Raw genomic sequence first — 17,454 nt, forward strand, 5'->3', positions numbered from 1 at the left:
CATTAAAATTATCTGTAAATCAAATTCGACCATTATTTGCATAACTGAGTTTCTACAACTAGTTTGATGAAGGACTACTAACGAGGCCCTGTGTATAAAATTTCTACTGAATTTTAAAAATCTACCTCAAAAATTCTATTTATATTCTTGGCATTGGTAGCGCTTTACTAGCAATATGTGGTCATTCAAATTAAAAGAAACAGCAAAAGAGGGATACTCACTATATGACCCATGGCCCTGTGTTCACCACTTGACAATATCACAGTAACAACACAATGGATTCAGCAAGAGGAACCATAGCAAAGTTAAGAATGAAGTAGGTGATATATTGATATATGCATTTGTTCCTAAATCCTAACTTTCCAGATTATTTTTGTTAAAAGAGTTTGTTTGCACCTATGATGATTTATGTGACTAATGAAAATAACTGAGAAGTATGTTTTGTTTCACATGTATACACACATGACCATAAAGTAAAGAATTACCATAAATTTATGGTAACTCAATAGTATGAAAGTGAGTTACTAAATTCAACCATTAGATGAAACAAACAAACAAAAAACAGATTTGGACAGTTGACAATATTGGATATCACCTAACTCCTTTGCTCCTGGAAAGCAGCAAAGGTAGAGAAATCCCTGACCTTTATGTGTTTTGACAAATGGCTAACCTCAAAGGACCACCATATATTTTCAGATAAGACCTACTTCCATTCTACCTTAAGACTTACTTCTTTACCTGTCCTTATAAAACCCAAGATCTTCTTCCTTTTCTCTGAAACATTGTTCACTAAAGAACATTTCCTTATTGCAATAGCCTGAATAAGTTCATCTCCTTAATTGTCTGCTGCATTTTATTTTTGATAACAGAAAAGAGAAGATTTTAATGAAAATATAATTTGTATCCTTGGAGAGTGTTAGTCTATAGAATAAATAAGCATGATGATAAGCAAAGAAGGAACTTAAATTATTCTACAAATTGCAAGTAAATTCCAAAAGAATACAATTTAAAGCAGGATTTACACTGCTGAAGTATTAGTGATCTGGGTGATTGAGCTGAAAGACTTTCAAGAACATGGTATAAAAAGAAAAAGAGATTAAAACTGTGTGGAAAGTGGGATAAGTGACATGGAGCATTTATCACAAAGTTTCCCTGTCTATTTAATAGGGGTTCTGTAGGAAAAGCCATGAGAATGGAAAAAAGGTAAAAGTCAAAGAATTGATTGTTGACATATTTTGAGACCTGAGGAGACATAGGATTTCAGATTGAAGGGATTACCAGGTGCCAAGGCAATATATTTTGGGAGAATAAAAGATTCACATCTAGATCTAACCTCATAAAATGTCTGTGCTTCAAGAGAAAATCCTAAAACCTTTCAAAGTGGAAAATCTTGAAGAGGTTACTTATAAAGTAACAAGACACAGAATTAGCAACAACTATTTTCATGCATAATGTCATCAAATAATAATGGTAGTTAACATATTTAGCACAGGCTTTGCTCTAGTTTTTTGAAACTGTTTCCTCTTTTAAAAATCTTCTTATCAACCTGATGAGGTGGGTACTTATTAAACCCTCCTTTTCCTGAGAAAGAAGTGAAGACACAAAAATATTAAATAAGTTGCCTAAGGTCACACAGCCAATAAACAGTATATAGAGATTCAAACACAGGGCTCCAGAGCCCATGCTTTTTCTGGCTGAGGGAAATGCATGTAGAGCAAACTATTATCCAAATGTGAGAAAAAAAATAAATATATTTTTAGGCATGCCAAAACCGAGACATTTTGCCTCATGGAATCACTTAGAAAGAAAATACCCAGAGAAAATGTCCAAGAGGTAAGCCCTGGACATTCTAATATTTAGAGTTTCAGCCAAGGAGATCAAAGAAAATGGGGCCAGAATCAAGAGTGGAGTTCCAGACACTAAGACAATGCACCATGGAAAGGGGGGGTGGATGTCAATACTAAAGACAACTATCAGGTTGGATGCAAATGATTAAAGTATGACCTGTGGATCTGGTAATGTGGAGATCACTGGAGAAGCTGGTAGAGACAAAAATCTGGAACAAATTCATGAAGGAATGGGAAGGAAAGCCATAGGGACAGGAGATACAAACCCTCCTTGGTTACATGCCCATCCATGACCGTTGGCCCCTCCATTGCGTGGAAGCCACGCCCAGCTTGATGAAAGATCTAAACTTAAATTACAGAATTTAAAAATACTGAATAAGAGTATGTAGGGACATATTTATATTTTACAGTGGGACCTACTTAAGCAAGATATGAAATTGAGAATTTGTACCACAGAAAAGTGAAAATAGTTGTAAGCTAAGGTTAACAATAGACCGGTGAAAGTATTTGCCATCAGTAAAGCAGGTAAAAGATTTCAGTCTTCAACAAAAGGCAACAAATGAATATAAAACCTTCAAATAATTTGAAAACACAATTTAAAGATGATGAAATAAAAATAAGTGATAAGAATATAAAAAATAAAACATCTTACATACAAGAAAATATGGGAATGCAAATTAACATAATTAGATACTATTCTTGACCATTTGTTGGAACAAATGAAGATACTTTTAAAGATGCTAACTTGGTGATGATGTATGAAAAAAGATTGCCTCTATACACTGTTGGTAGGAATGTGGATCTATCCAAACTTTTTAGAACCAGCTTGGAATTCTGTCAAAATTTAATTGATAACTTAAAACTCAGAATTAAGTCCCACATACCTCATAACTCCTGTGTAAAATGAAGTGTGTACAGGAATATTTGTTGCAATATTATTTGCAATAGGAAAAAAAACTTAAAAACAAATTAAATACCAATCCATGCCTTCATAGATAAATGCATTATAGAACATTCATACTTTGGAATGTTGTATAACTTTAAAGAGAAATGATGTAAATTATTTTGGTAACATGAAATGACCTCCAAGCAAATGTTAAGTATAAAAAAGCAAGTTGTGGTATGATTTATTGACCAAATTCAATCTGAAAAAAAAGATATAACTAGTCCACTAATGATACATAACAGAGAGAATGTCTATAATCTACATGAAAAATATAAACTGTAGTAACCTCTGAGGGGTGGGTTTAGGGTGTAGGGAGAAAAACAGTACTGGATCATTATCTCATTTTACTCAAAGGTTCACTGAATCACTTGAATTTCTTACTTTTTAAAATTTTTAAAGATGTTTATTTATTTATTTGACACAGAGAGAGAGAACACAAGCAGGGGGAGCAGCAGAGGGAGAGGGAGAAACAGACACCCCACTGAGCAGGGAGCCCAATGTAGGACTTGATCCCAGGACTCTGGGATCATGACCTGAGCCGAAGGCAGATGCTTAACGGACTGAGCTACCCAGGCGTCCCTCACTTGAACTTTTTAATGAGCTATGTGTGTGGCTTTTTTTTTTAATTTCTAAAGCTAGGAAGTATTTTATTTACTTTAAAAGGAAGAATAAAAGAAGCATAATAATAATTATATTCTCCTCATTACAGTGTCTACCAAAACCACTCTACAAGGGTAAAAGATAAGAAGTGAGACCTAAAAGATCTAAAGTGTTTATCAAAATTAGGACTAAAGCACTGGGAAAAAAATCAGTAAGCAGAGTATTAGCATTTTAATATGTACATTTGCATAAAGTATACACTCATATTTTAATATATGCATAGGAAATTAGACACATAGAAAAATGTGTTAATGATGGCTATTTCTTGACTGACAACATTTTCTACTTTTACATATTTCTGTAAACTTTCTCTGTTTTTCCCCTCCAAGGATCAGTGATTTTGTTTTAAAACAAAGTGGAACATTGTATCAAGTGTTTTTTATATAACTGCAATGGAACATCTAGGAATCTGGTGATGGACAATAGTCTGTACATTAGGAAGTGTGTCTTGGTCAGCCTGACCAACAGCAGAACAGAATGAATGGACTGGCCTTGAGTCTTGTACCCATGTTTGCTCAGGCATTGTAAGATTCAATAATGAGAATTTGAACTAAGAGATTAGATATTGATTATTTGTATTCTCCATTATTAGCTGCTTGAGAATATAAACTGGGGATTGAACTGAGGCTGGGTGGTCCACTTCAAACAATCATTCAGTGGTTTTTTAGACTCTGAGCACTTTTGCCTTAAATCATTTGATTCTTCTGTCTTGGAACAGCAGATGCCAGGTCACCACAGAGCCATGTGGATTACCAGCATTGTGTTTGATGAGTCTGTGTTTGGGAACCACCAGTCAAGTGGAGGGAAAGTTGGCTCTGAGTTTGTTTATCCCTGTTTCTCCCAACCACGATCCCATTATTCAGTAGGAAACAGTCTTCTTTCTCAGTCCCTTCTGCTGGGCGCACACTGTGGCAGGTGCTTCAGATTCAGCATTGAATACCCCAGTGGGGAAGACATGGAGGTTAATTCTTCTAGGTTAGTTCTTCTAATAAGAACTACAATGGTCTGCCTTCGGCTCAGGTCATGATCCCAGGGTCCTGGGATCAAGCCCCACGTCGGGCTCCCTGCTCAGCGGGAAGCCTGCTTCTCCCTCTCCCACTCCCCCTACTTGTGTTCCTGCTCTAGCTATCTCTCTGTCAGATAAATAAATAAAATCTTAAAAAAAAAAGAACTGCAATGTTTGTTATGGGCTGAGTGTGTTCTCCCAAATTCATCTGTGGAAGCCCAAACACCCAGAAGTTCAGAGTGTGACTGTATTTGGATATAGGGCCTTTAAAGAAGTACTTAAGTTAAAGTGATGCTTTTAGGGTGGGCCCTATTCCCATCTGACTGGTGTTTTGATAAAAAGAGAAGATTAGGGCACACGGAGGGACACCAGGAGTGTGCTTGCACACGTACAAGACCATGTGAGGACATAGCAAGAAGGTGGCCACGTGCAAGCCAAGGGGAGAGGTCTCAGGAGAAACCCAATGTGACCCATAACCTTGAGTTCCCATGTCCAGAACTGTGAGAAAATAAATTTCTATGTAAGCCATCCAGTCTGTGGCATTTTATTACAACACTCCTAGGAAACAAATAAGTTCAAGGTGCTCTTAGAAAGTGTAATGGGCAAGGACTGCATTCCATAGGGAGAGACTGCTAAGCCTCAGTAATGAGTAACTGCCTGTGGTCCTGTGGATGCAATCCAGGTAGAAGAAACACTAAGAGAGGTGGGAAGAAATTTAAGGAATTTAAACAGGCAGTTCATCTGAGAATAAAATAAATATAATAAAGATAATAAAGATAAACGTAGCTGCAATGTGGAAATCAGTGAGAAGCTTGGGTGGACAGAGGACACTGAACATAAGTAAAGGCACTGCTGTCTGAGGGCAAAACTGGAAAGGAGAGCTGTTACCAAACGCAGAGCATAGGGTGGTCAACAGGGTCTCTCCAGGCTGGGATGGAACCCCCAAGTGGACACCAAGAGCTGAAGTGGCCTGAGGAGGGAATGTGAGTTCAAGAAATGGACACAGTATTTCTAGGCAGCTTCTTTGAGAAGTTTGGCTGGGAAACCTGGAGAGAGTTAGAATGGGAACCCCTGGACATTTGGACAGATGCATTTGTAGATTCCTCTAATTGTGTGCAGTGGTTCTCAGCATGAGGAAGCAGAAGCAGCATCACGTGGAACTTGGAAAATACAACTTCCGCACCCTTCCCTTCCACTTAGTGAATCAGAAACTTTGGGGGCGGGGCTCAGAGAACCACTGCTTTTGGAATATTATTTAAAGTGTATGGAGATGAACCATAAACTGAGAAAGCCCTTATAATGGACGGAGTTTATGTCTCCATTTTTAATTCTTTTAGTTCATTTATTTCTGTCCAGTGAGGGGAAATATGCCCTGCCTTCTACACCAGAAATAGGAAAGAGTGACTCTAGGAAATAGGAAACGCCTTGCCAGAATATCACGGTCAAGTTTTGTGAGGTTGCTGTCTTTAGTTCTATGTTCAAAGATGTTTAATATTTTTAGCGTGTTTGCTCCTTTCCACCAACTTCCCCACCCCCACCAGCCATTGACTTAATGTAACATTTATTTTATGCACTCAGTTTATTTGAGGAAATAGTTTAGTTTTCATAACCTCTCTCTCTTTGTATATACAGTGTTTTCCTAAGTAGTTGTTCAAAACTTCTTTCAAATTTTAAACTCTGAAATTTAGATTCACAGCCATATCACACCTATCCTCCTTTTCAAACCCTTTATTAATTCATGCTTTGGGGCATAATTATGGTTTAACCATTTGTTTCTTTTTTTTTAATATTTTATTTATTTGATAGAGACAGCGAGAGAGGGAACACAAGCAGGGGGAGTGGCAGAGGGAGAAGCAGGCTTCCCGCGGAGCAGGGAGCCCGATGCGGGGCTTGATCCCAGGACCCTGGGATCATGACCTGAGCCGAAGGCAGACGCTTAAGACTAAGCCACCCAGATTGCTCACCACTTATGTTTCTCACTTACTTGTGTTTCTCCTATCTCTGAGTTTGTCAGTGATGTGATTTTTCCTCATCACTAAGCAAATGTGAATGATTGTGAAAGATGTCGGGAAGCTGCGTGCCCCTGCGTATCACATCCAGAGCTTAGCTCTCCACTGGGGCCAATACCTTCTAGTGGTTATTATCATATTATCACAATGACTACTGCTATCACAAGGGCTAACATTGACACCAGTGCTGTGCTCTGCATTGGAGCTTCATTCACTCTCTTAAACCCTAGTCAGCTTTTTGACTCTGTGAACTTGACCTCCTTCAGCTTTATAAGTCTCATGTGTAGAAACCTCTTCTGCTATTTTCTTTTTTAGTGAGAACTATAAAATAACCATAATCTTTTCCTTGTGTATTCAAAATACTCTGCCTGAAAACATACTTAAATTCTAGAAAGATTTATACTCATTTAAATTACAATGGCACCATTTTTTTTTGCTTGTCATTATCTTTCCTAAGATTTGTCACTTCCATGGCAACACATACAGTATTTTACTTTGTGTTTAAAAATTATTTATGCTGAGTGATAAACTAGTTTTTATGAATATTCAGCAATGCCTTCCAAGTGGTGAAATGTTCTGAGCCTCTCTTAAACCCTTCCCACACACAACTTCTAAATTAATCCTTTAAAGTGCAGCTCTCATCATGTCACCCCCCTGCTCAAAAGCCATCAGTGAGGGCACCTGGGTGGCTCAGTCGGTTAAGCAACTGCCTTTGGCTCAGGTCTTGATCCTAGAGTCCCGGAATCGAGTCCCTCATTGGGCTCCCTGCTCAGCGGGGGAGTCTGCTTCTCTCTCTAACTCTCCTCCCTCCATGCTCTCTGTCACTCATTGTCTCTCTCTCAAATAAATAAATAAAATCTTAAAAAAAAAAAAAGCCATCAGTGACCCACACTGTTTACCAAGTAAAGCCCACACTCCTTAGTCTGGCTTCTGCCTCCTTGATAGTCTTATCTTGACCTGCTTTTGCAGTCTTACACACAACCTGCTAGCATATGTATGAGAATGCTTTGCCTACAGACAACAGAACATTATTATATCATAAAAAAGCAAATATAAGGTAAGGGGCAATGGTTGTTTGATTAAGTCTCAGTATTATCATGGTTCCTGTTCACCTTCTCTAATAATTCTCCTGCTGTTCCCTAACAGTGCTGGGATGGCGGCTTCCATTCAAACTTTCATGTGCACGAAGGGGCAGAATAGAGAAAATTTCCTATCTTATGTCTGTTTTCACAAATGAGAAAAACCTTCCCAGGATCTTCCAGCACACTTTCTTTAGTATCTGTTGGGCAGAATTTGTTTCACACCCATGTTAAAACCATACCTGGTAAGGGGAATGAGACCATAACTGGCCTACGCCAATGATCATGAGCTGCTCCTGGCTCTAGGGAGGACTCCAGCTTCCCATGGAAGACATGGCTGCTCAGTGGATGAAGAAAACTGGGTTCATTTGCTGAAGAAAGGAAGAAGTGGCTATTAAAAGACAACCAACTGTGTCTTCCACCTCAACTAAGCTGTTTATTTTTAAATTAAGACTAAGAATCAAGTATTTTTTGTCACAATTACATTGCATGGCATGCAGTGACACTCACCACTGGGGAATCTTTTATAATATATACTGTGTTTCTTTCTTAAATCAGGTTCATTTACTAGCCCCGAGATATGTGAGTCCACTTATCTCCTCCACTTGGAACTTCTTGGTCTCCCTTTGGCCACTATCAAAGCTCCCTTATAGACTCTACCTTCTGTACCACTTTTCCAAGATAAAAGCTTATTTATGAGCTTATGTATGACTGATCAGCCCTAAAGTGACCTTCATCTGGGTGCTTTCCAGTGAGCAACAAGCACTCATGCAATCGTATGAGGAACCAGTGCCATTCCTACACTATTGGAGGCTTTAGAGTCAATGGTCAGCCCAAAGCTCCATACCACTTATTTTAATAATTCCAAGATATAACCAACTGTGTCACTTTCCTATATCATTGTCTATACAATTGCCTCATCTTAAATTGCAATTATTTCCAACCCCCCTCCCTAAATCTAAGTGTGTATTTAATTTATCTAGTTTGTCAAATAATAGTATCTTTTATCAAGTTTTAATATGATAAAAGTAACATGTAGAATGGTGTTGGATTATTTTGGTTACCAATTAAATAAAAACAGATAGAACAAACTTTTCAAGAATTATTGATGGTTTTCTTTGAAATAAGTTAATTATGAGTACATCCCTAAAGACAGGCATTTTTATCTTCAGAGATATATATATTCTCATATGTAGAGAGAGATAAATATTATTTGATATTAATTTTATTAATGCTTTAATGAAGGAAAATATATAAGGTTATACATATTCAACAAAATAACCCTTGAATTATTATTTTATTATTTTTTAAAGATTTTATTTATTTATTTGACAGAGAGAGGAGAAAGAGATAGAGAGCAGGAGTGGGGTGAGGGGTGGAGGGAGAAGCAGACTCCCCACTGAGCAACTGAGCCACCCAAGTGCCCCAGTCCTTGAATTACTTTTAATGAATACATCTCTGCACTATTTTTTGTTCATTTGTTTTAAGGTGTAAGATTATTGGTCTTGTATGCATCCAACATAGAGAATCACTCACATAGAGGAAATGTGATACTAGCCAAATAAACTCCTTGCATTATTTACAGGAAGCATTCATTATTTATCCACCAATTTAATTGATTTCAACTACACACAGGAATGAAACATAGGGATTTTTGCAATAGGTTTAAGGCATGAAGTATTTAATCTCATGAGTATTGTAATGAATGATTTCCTCCCCTATTAATCTATCTTCGGTAAGCATAACTTGAGAGACTTGTATATTAACTCTGTCAGTGTTTATATTTGAAACGCCACACAAAGCCCACATAATTAAAGTTGTTATTTTATGATATTATTGAATTATTGAAATCCAAAATATCTACTCTAATCTGAGTAAGACTGAATCAAATACCTAATTACTCTCTTTTACTGATGCCCTTTATTTTCCAAGGTAATTATATGTCGTTTGTTTACCTATATTCTTTATGTCATATCTAATAAGTGGTCTATTTCCTACAAACACCTTTAACTTTGAGAAAATAGGTACCATGCATAACATTTTTAATGCCCTCTTTAAAAATTGATGATACTTTCAGGTAAGAAACAAAATTTATGTATTTTATATTAGTAAATGGCAGTATGTGTCAATTATTAATTTTTTGCACACATTTTGTTTTACTGGCTACTCAGTAATTAATATCAAATATTATGACTTTTTTGCAAACATCATTTCAGTTAGTAATAACCTGAAGAAAGATAAAATATACTTTCATCTTCTTCCCAAAGCTTGTCTTTCTCAGTATGTCACCCATAAACACAAATGACCCAAATAATCATTTCTGATGATTTACATTAAGTTCACATATTTGAATTGGTCCAGGGAATTTTGGTCTGTGATGACTTTTAATCAGGGGAACTGCTGAAAAAATGAATTTATGTACAAGCTCCCTGCCATTCTAAGAAGTCTCTTGCCTTAGTTTGTACTGCAGAAGTGCCTCTTTAATCTCCAACTAACAGATCTCCATGAATTTGCCTTGCCCCTGCTCATATAACACAACACAGGGAGTCTTCTGGGACAATAAACAATTTGCTCTTCTGTGAATCCATACGATGTTTGGAACTTGCCTGAGTTGAAAGTAAAACTGCTTGACTGACAAGATATTCTCACCACACACACACACATGCACTCACATACACACACGTGCACTCACATACACAGGCACATTTGATAAATGGAAAAAAATATCTGTGGCAAAAAAACTAATGGTCTAACTTGGTAGGAGAGGAGAACAACTGATAAAAATTTTATTAGGATGTTTTTGCTTACTATCTATATATAACTACAGGAAACTTTCTTTATCTAAATTATTTTTCAGAATGTAACATCTGACAAGATCCACCTTCAGCAGATATCTTCTATTAAAAAAAAAAAAATGGTTGTGGCATAGTATTCCAGAGGAGCATTTTCTGTTGAGGAATCTTGATAAGGAGGGTACTGAAGTTGAATTTTAGTGAGTTTTACTGTGCACCATTAAGGACTACTGGTGCAGAGTCTGTCTTTAAAGCTACCTTGGGTGCCTGGGTGGCTCAGTCGGTTAAGTGCCTGCTTTCAGCCCAGGTCATGATCCCAGGGTCCTGGAATCAAGTCCCCCATCCGGCTCTCCGCTCAATGGGAAGTCTGTTTCTCCTCCTCCTTCCCACTTGTGATCTCTCTCGCTATCTCTGTCTCTCTCGAATAAATAGAATATTAGATAAATAAATAGATAATGTTACCTTAACGACCATTCTTTTCCTCCCCTCTTTTTCTTGGGAAGAACCTTCATAATAGTTTGCGTATCTATCTCCCAAAGACACTATGAGCCTTCTCTTAAATCATTTTGTAGCATTTTTGTAGCATCCATTTTACAGAGTTTTACAGTCTTAGCGGGGTTCTTCAAATTTTTGTGCCCATGTGGCAGTTGGGGTGACATATATTTGGATCTATGCCATATTTAATATCCATCTGGAGACTTTCCCAATATCAATGGACAATGCTGCAACTCATAAGATCTAAAAGTCCATGAGATCATGGCGAGATCACGGCTGGAGATTCCTGTTACAATTACCTCTCAGTTGACAGTGAAATTACAATGGCACCATTTTTTTGCTTGTTATTATCTTCCCTAAGCTTTGTCACTTCCATGCCAATACATACTGTGAAGTGAAGAGCCCACACTTGTTCCAGTTGCTCTGACAATATTCTTCCCTCTGATGGGATATGGGCTGTTACAGTGCTGGTTCAACTGGGACATATTCATGACAAATAGTGCAAGCAATGGGTATATGGTTTTCCAATATGAAACCTAAAAATTTATTTCTTGAGCTGAGCTTGAGATGTCTGATAGCCTTATTCCCATGAGTAGGAGGTTAATATACATTCTGGTAGCACCATATACTTCTTTGTAGCATATTATTTTTTTTGATTACCATCTCCATTATAAATCTGGGAGTCCTACATTTTATTTAACACAGCTTCTTTGGTACCTATTAAGCATTGGTTTAAATGGATGAATAAATAATTTAGTATTTAAATGTCTTATGAATTTTAAAGATTGTAGTAGTTATTTATGTGTACTTTTGAACAAATAAGTCCTGAAGTAATCCCCACTGATACAGAAATAGTTTAATTATTTGATTAATATTATTCTATATTCATTTGATTTTGTAATCATCCAAATGCAGATATCCCCAAATGCTAATAATTATAATAAAGTTTCTTAAATATCAGAACTTCTTCACTCAGTAATAAGCAAGGAACATATAAATCCCAAGAGTTATTGGATTACCTTCAGTCTACTTCATTCAGATAATTTAATTAAGTTATTTTATTTGACCCCTTTCTTACGCTAACATAGACATCAACATATCTTTATATTTTAAGTTTTGTTTGGTCCCTTACATCAAATGCAACACAGAACAAAATGTTGATATATTCCACCAGATTTTTCAAAGGATAGGTGTAGTGCTTTCAACTGGACTCATTCTTCATAATTTTTAACACTATGAAGATTCATAAGTGTTTTGTATACAGTAAGGTGCTATAGTCATTGAATGAACAAAATAGTCTCCCTAGGATCACTGATATAAATAGCAAAACCCTTTTCAGTTATTTATTTTCATATAACTATTTTTTGCTTTTCTGGTTATATGAAAACTTGAATGCTTTTTACTGAATAGAATGATTGTATATTACTGATCTTTCTCCAATGCAAGGAATAATGTAAAATTATCAATCTTTTTCAAACATAGCAGTTGCAAGTGGGTAATATAAATGTGGCCCTGAATGCAGAATAGATGAGAACATGTCATTACCTTTCTTCATAATCCAATGGCTCTGAAAAAAATCACTCCTCACTGGTTAATGTCATTAAGCTGAGATAAAACCATCACATGATCAAGAACAACTTTCATTTCTCCTGAACTTGTACCAAATAAAACACATACTTACAAGACTCATACTGATACTTTGTACAAGAGGCTGTTTAAGTGTAAAAGAGGCAGAAAAAGAGAAAAGAGAATGACATGGGATATGAGGTCAGTTTCTGAATTTTGAGAGTGTTTTATGCACATAGGCATCCAAACAAGCACGTGCAGAAAACATGAGGAAGAGTAAATAAAGCCACTTGGGAAGAGGCAAAAATGAATGGTTTTTATGGAGTTATTACTTCAACTATGTAGATTCCATCATAAATAAGCCATTCACATAAAATTTGATTTAACCATAAAATGCCAATAATCTTTTTGTAGGTTTATGAAAAATAAGCTTAGTCTGTTTCCTTTTTTCACTAATTAGTAAGTATTTGGACATATGGTTTAAAATTGTAAGTAAAAGAGTTTGGTTCTTTTCCATGAAACTGTTGGTTCTGTTATCTGAATGACCCAGGAGGCAAATGATTTGGCACTCTTTTCCACCTGTTTGCTTAGTATTTAACTAGGAGGGCAGGAAGGGACTGATACCCCATTGATACAAGCAATATCCCTCTGCTTATGTGTGTGTCTAATTTGTCCCCAGTGCTCTTTTCTCAGGTTTCTCCTAACCAGAGTTGGCTTGTCCTAGGACATGGATCATAGTTAGAACTGAATATAGACTCAAAGGAAGGAAGGGAACTTACCTTACAATGTTCAACATGATTTCCTATTTGTATTTAATTAAAATGTTATTTTATTAAAGTTATGTACATAAACATTTTTAAATATGTAATCAATATAAAATTCATTAGGCTTCTTTGCATTCTTATTTTTCATATAAAGCCTTCAAAATTTGGTGTCTTTAAAACATTTATTTTCCCTTCGAGTTCTATTGAGACGTAATTGCCAAATAACACTGTGTAACTTTAAAGTGTACAACATGATGATTTGACATATATATAGTGAAATGATCACCACAATGCAGTTAACACAGACTTCATCTCATATAGCTATCATTTTTATGTGTGTGGTGAGAACATTTAAGATCTAATCTCTTGGCAAATTGCAAGTGTACACTTTTGTTAACTATACAATTTAATATATAGTGTCGTTAACTATGGTCATGTTGTAAATTAGATCCCCAGAGTGTATTCATTTTATAGCTGAAAGTTTGTACATCTCCCCATTTCCTCTACCTCTCAGCCCCTGACAACTGCCAACCTACTCTCTGTTTCTATGAATTGGACTTCTTTAGTTTCTACATATAAGTGAGGTCATACAATATTTGTCTTTCTGTGTCTGACTTATTTTGCTTAGTATAATACCTTAAGGTTCATCTATCTTGTCACAAATAGTAAGATATCCTTCTTTTTGTGGGGATGCATAATAATAATAATATTCACAATAATAAGTTACTCACAAGGCATGGAAACAATCTTAGTGTCTATCAAGAGATGAATGGTGAAGAAAATGAATAACAGTATCATGAAGAATGGTGAAGAAAATGAAATCCCAAGAATCAAATCAAAGAGATAGTGATTTCATTTCCTCTAGATATACACCCAGAAGTAGAATTGCTGGATCATATGGAAGTTATATTTGTAATTTTTGAGGAAACGCTAAACTATTTTCCATAAGAGGGCTGTACTAATTTGCATTCCGACCAACAGTGAAAAAAGTTTCCCTTTTCTCCATATCCTGACCAACATTTATCTCTTGTTTTTTGATAATAGTTATTCTAACAGGTGTAAGCTAGCTTACCGTAGTTTTAGTTTGCATTTCCCTGATTATTTGGACCTCCATCTTAGGTCATTCACAAAAATTAACTCAAAATGGATTAAATACTAAAATATTAAGCCTTGAAAGCATATGACTCCTAGAAGAAAAGAAGTAAACTTCCTTAACATTGATCTCGGCAACGATTTTTTGGATATGACACCCAAAACATAAACAGTAAGAGCAAAAACAAGGAAGACTACAACAAACTACAAAGCTTTTTTTTTTTTTTTAAGATTTTATTTATTTATTTGACAGAGAGACACAGCGAGAGAGGGAACACAAGCAGAGGGAATGGGAGAGGGAGAAGCAGGCTTCCCACCCAGCAGGGAGCCCGATGCGGGGCTGGATCCCAGGACCCCGGGACCTTAACCTGAGCTGAAGGCAGACACCTAATGACTGAGCCACCCAGATGCCCCCAAACTACAAAGCTTCTGCACAGCAAAAGAAACAATCAACCAAATGAAAAGGCAACCTATTAAATGGGAGAAAATACTCGCAAACCGTAAAGCTGATAAGGGTTATTATCTAAAACATATGAAGAACTCATGTAACTCGATAGAAAAAAAAAAATCAAGCGTGTGTGCACCTAATCTCAGCTGGTCCACCCGAGACCCCCTGAGCGCCAACCCTATTCCCCCGCGCGGTCCTATTTCCGCTCCAACAAGATGAAAGAAACTATCATGAACCAGGAGAAACTAGCCAAACTGCAAGCACAAGTGCGCATTGGTGGGAAAGGAACTGCTTGCCCAAAGAAGAAGGTGGTTCATAGAACGGCTACAGCAGATGATAAAAAACTTCAGTTCTCCTTAAAGAAGTTAGGGGTAAACAATATCTCTGGTACTGAAGAAGTGAGTATGTTCACAAACCAAGGAACAGTGATCCATTTTAACAACCCCAAAGTTCAGGCATCACTGGCAGCGAACACTTTCACCATTACAGGCCATGCTGAGACAAAGCAGGTGACAGAAATGCTACCCAGTATCTTAAACCAACTTGGTGCAGACAGTCTGACTAGTTTAAGAAGACTGGCTGAAGCTCGGCCCAAACGATCTGTGGATGGAAAAGCACCACTTGCTACTGGAGAGGATGATGATGATGAAGTTCAGATCTTGTGGAGAATTTTGATGAAGCTTCCAAGAATGAAGCAAACTGAATTGAGTCAACTTCTGAAGAACATAAAACTTGAAGAAGTTACTGGGAGCTGCTATTTTATATTATGACTGCTTTTTAAAATTTTGTTCATGGATCTGATAAAATCTAGATCTCTAATATTTTTAAGCCCAAGCCCCTTGGACACTGCAGCTCTTTTCAGTTTTTGCTTATACACAATTCATTCTTTGCCACTAATTAAGCTGAAGAAGCCTGGGAATAAAGTTTGAAACAAGGTTAATAAAGTTCTTTGCCTAGGAAAAAAAAAATCAAACAATCTAATAGAAAATGGGCAGAGGATCTGAATAAACATTTTTTTTTCCAAAGAAGACATACAAATGGCCAATAGGTATGTGTAGAAGTTCTCAATATCTCTAAACATTATGTTCATGTTTTTAAAAAGCCAAACATCCAACTTCCCTTTGAGCTCCCGCCTGCTCGTGACCTGGAGTAGAGCTCCTACATGCGGCCATTTTGTTCATCCTTTTAACTGCTATGTTTCTTCGGCTGCTTATCTCCATATTTCTAAATGACAAACTCATTGTGCTGGTTTTGACTTTTAAAACTAAGATTTTTTACTAAATCTTGACTATATTGATTGACTTTTTGCTAAGGAAAATAAGTAGTTAGCTTTTTTGTATGCTTAAGTAATGCCACTTTTATTTTTATTTTTTTAATTTAAAAAAGTTTTTCTTCAGGGTAGATTGTTAATGATGACAAGGATAGCACTTTTCCTGTAAAGGCAACCACCGTGGCAAGCCCAGGAAATGCAGTTTATTGCTTAATACTATGCTTCCTGTGGCATTTTCCTTTGGTTTTAACCCTCTCCTTTGTGCCTATCTGATATGGCACATGGAGCCATATATAAGTGTAATCTGTGAGTAATTTGAACAGGTCTTTAAATTACTTCTGAGAGCACCAACCTAGATTTATAAGAAAGAATATTGAAAAAAAAAAAAAGAAAAGTTACATGAAGTAATACAAGTTATTGAGAATGAAAGTAAATACAATTTATTGAGAATGAATGAAAAATGAGAAAAGAGATGTATTTTTAAAATCATGGCACATAAACATAGCTTTACTATTCTGATTAGTGCTAAATAAATTATGTGCCGTGAAGACTGGAGACAAATGATTAGTCTCCACAATTTCAATATGCAACAAATTAACGCCCTCCCCCAAATGAAATGCCATGTAAAATATTTGCACTCAGTAGTAATTAAAGAAATATTAATTGAAAAATGAAAGATAAGCTCTATTTCCCTGACTGTTCACTTTACCCTGTAAGACAGGCGATCATGTGAAAGAATGGGGACACAGTCCTGGTTGGACTGTGAGGCAGTTACTGGGCAGCGGGAAGGGAGTTAAATGTGGTAGGAACATTTTATAGAGCTGATTGAGAATGTATATTAAATAAAACCTTAAGGGCGCCTGGGTGGCTCAGTTGGTTAAGCGACTGCTTTCGGCTCAGGTCATGATCCTGGAGTCCCAGGATCGAGTCCCGCATCGGGCTCCCTGCTCAGCGGGGAGTCTGCTTCTCCCTCTGACCCTCGCCCCTCTCATGTGCTCTCTCTCTCTCTCACTCTCTCTAATAAATAAAATCTTTAAAAAAAATTTTTGTGTATGCTTTGGTAAAACAATTCTTTTCCTAGTAATTTTTCATACTATTGTGTGTAGAATATATGTTTTAGCATTATTTGTAATAGCAAAAAATACTAAGAGTTACATATTTAAAGTATACAAATAAGAGTATAATATAGAGAGACAGAGACAGAGAGAAGAATATGCCATGTTAAGTACTCATCATCTCTTTTTTCTGTATTTCCATGAATTTTCACTGCTGGTACAAGGTGATCCTACCCATTTAAGAATGGCAATGACATCCAAACAAACGCAATCCCAGTCCCTAGTCACCTTCAATACTGTACTCCTGGTCCAATCTGGAACCTAGAACATCTCCTAATGAAGGCATGAAAATATACAACATAGGATAATATCTACTGACTGGAGAAAATGCTCATAATATATTGCTAATTTAAAATATATATATA

Source organism: Callorhinus ursinus, unplaced genomic scaffold (assembly GCF_003265705.2).
Source record: "Callorhinus ursinus isolate GAN/ISIS: 27379988/994484 unplaced genomic scaffold, GSC_fseal_2.0 scaffold60, whole genome shotgun sequence".
Lineage (NCBI taxonomy): Eukaryota > Metazoa > Chordata > Mammalia > Carnivora > Otariidae > Callorhinus > Callorhinus ursinus.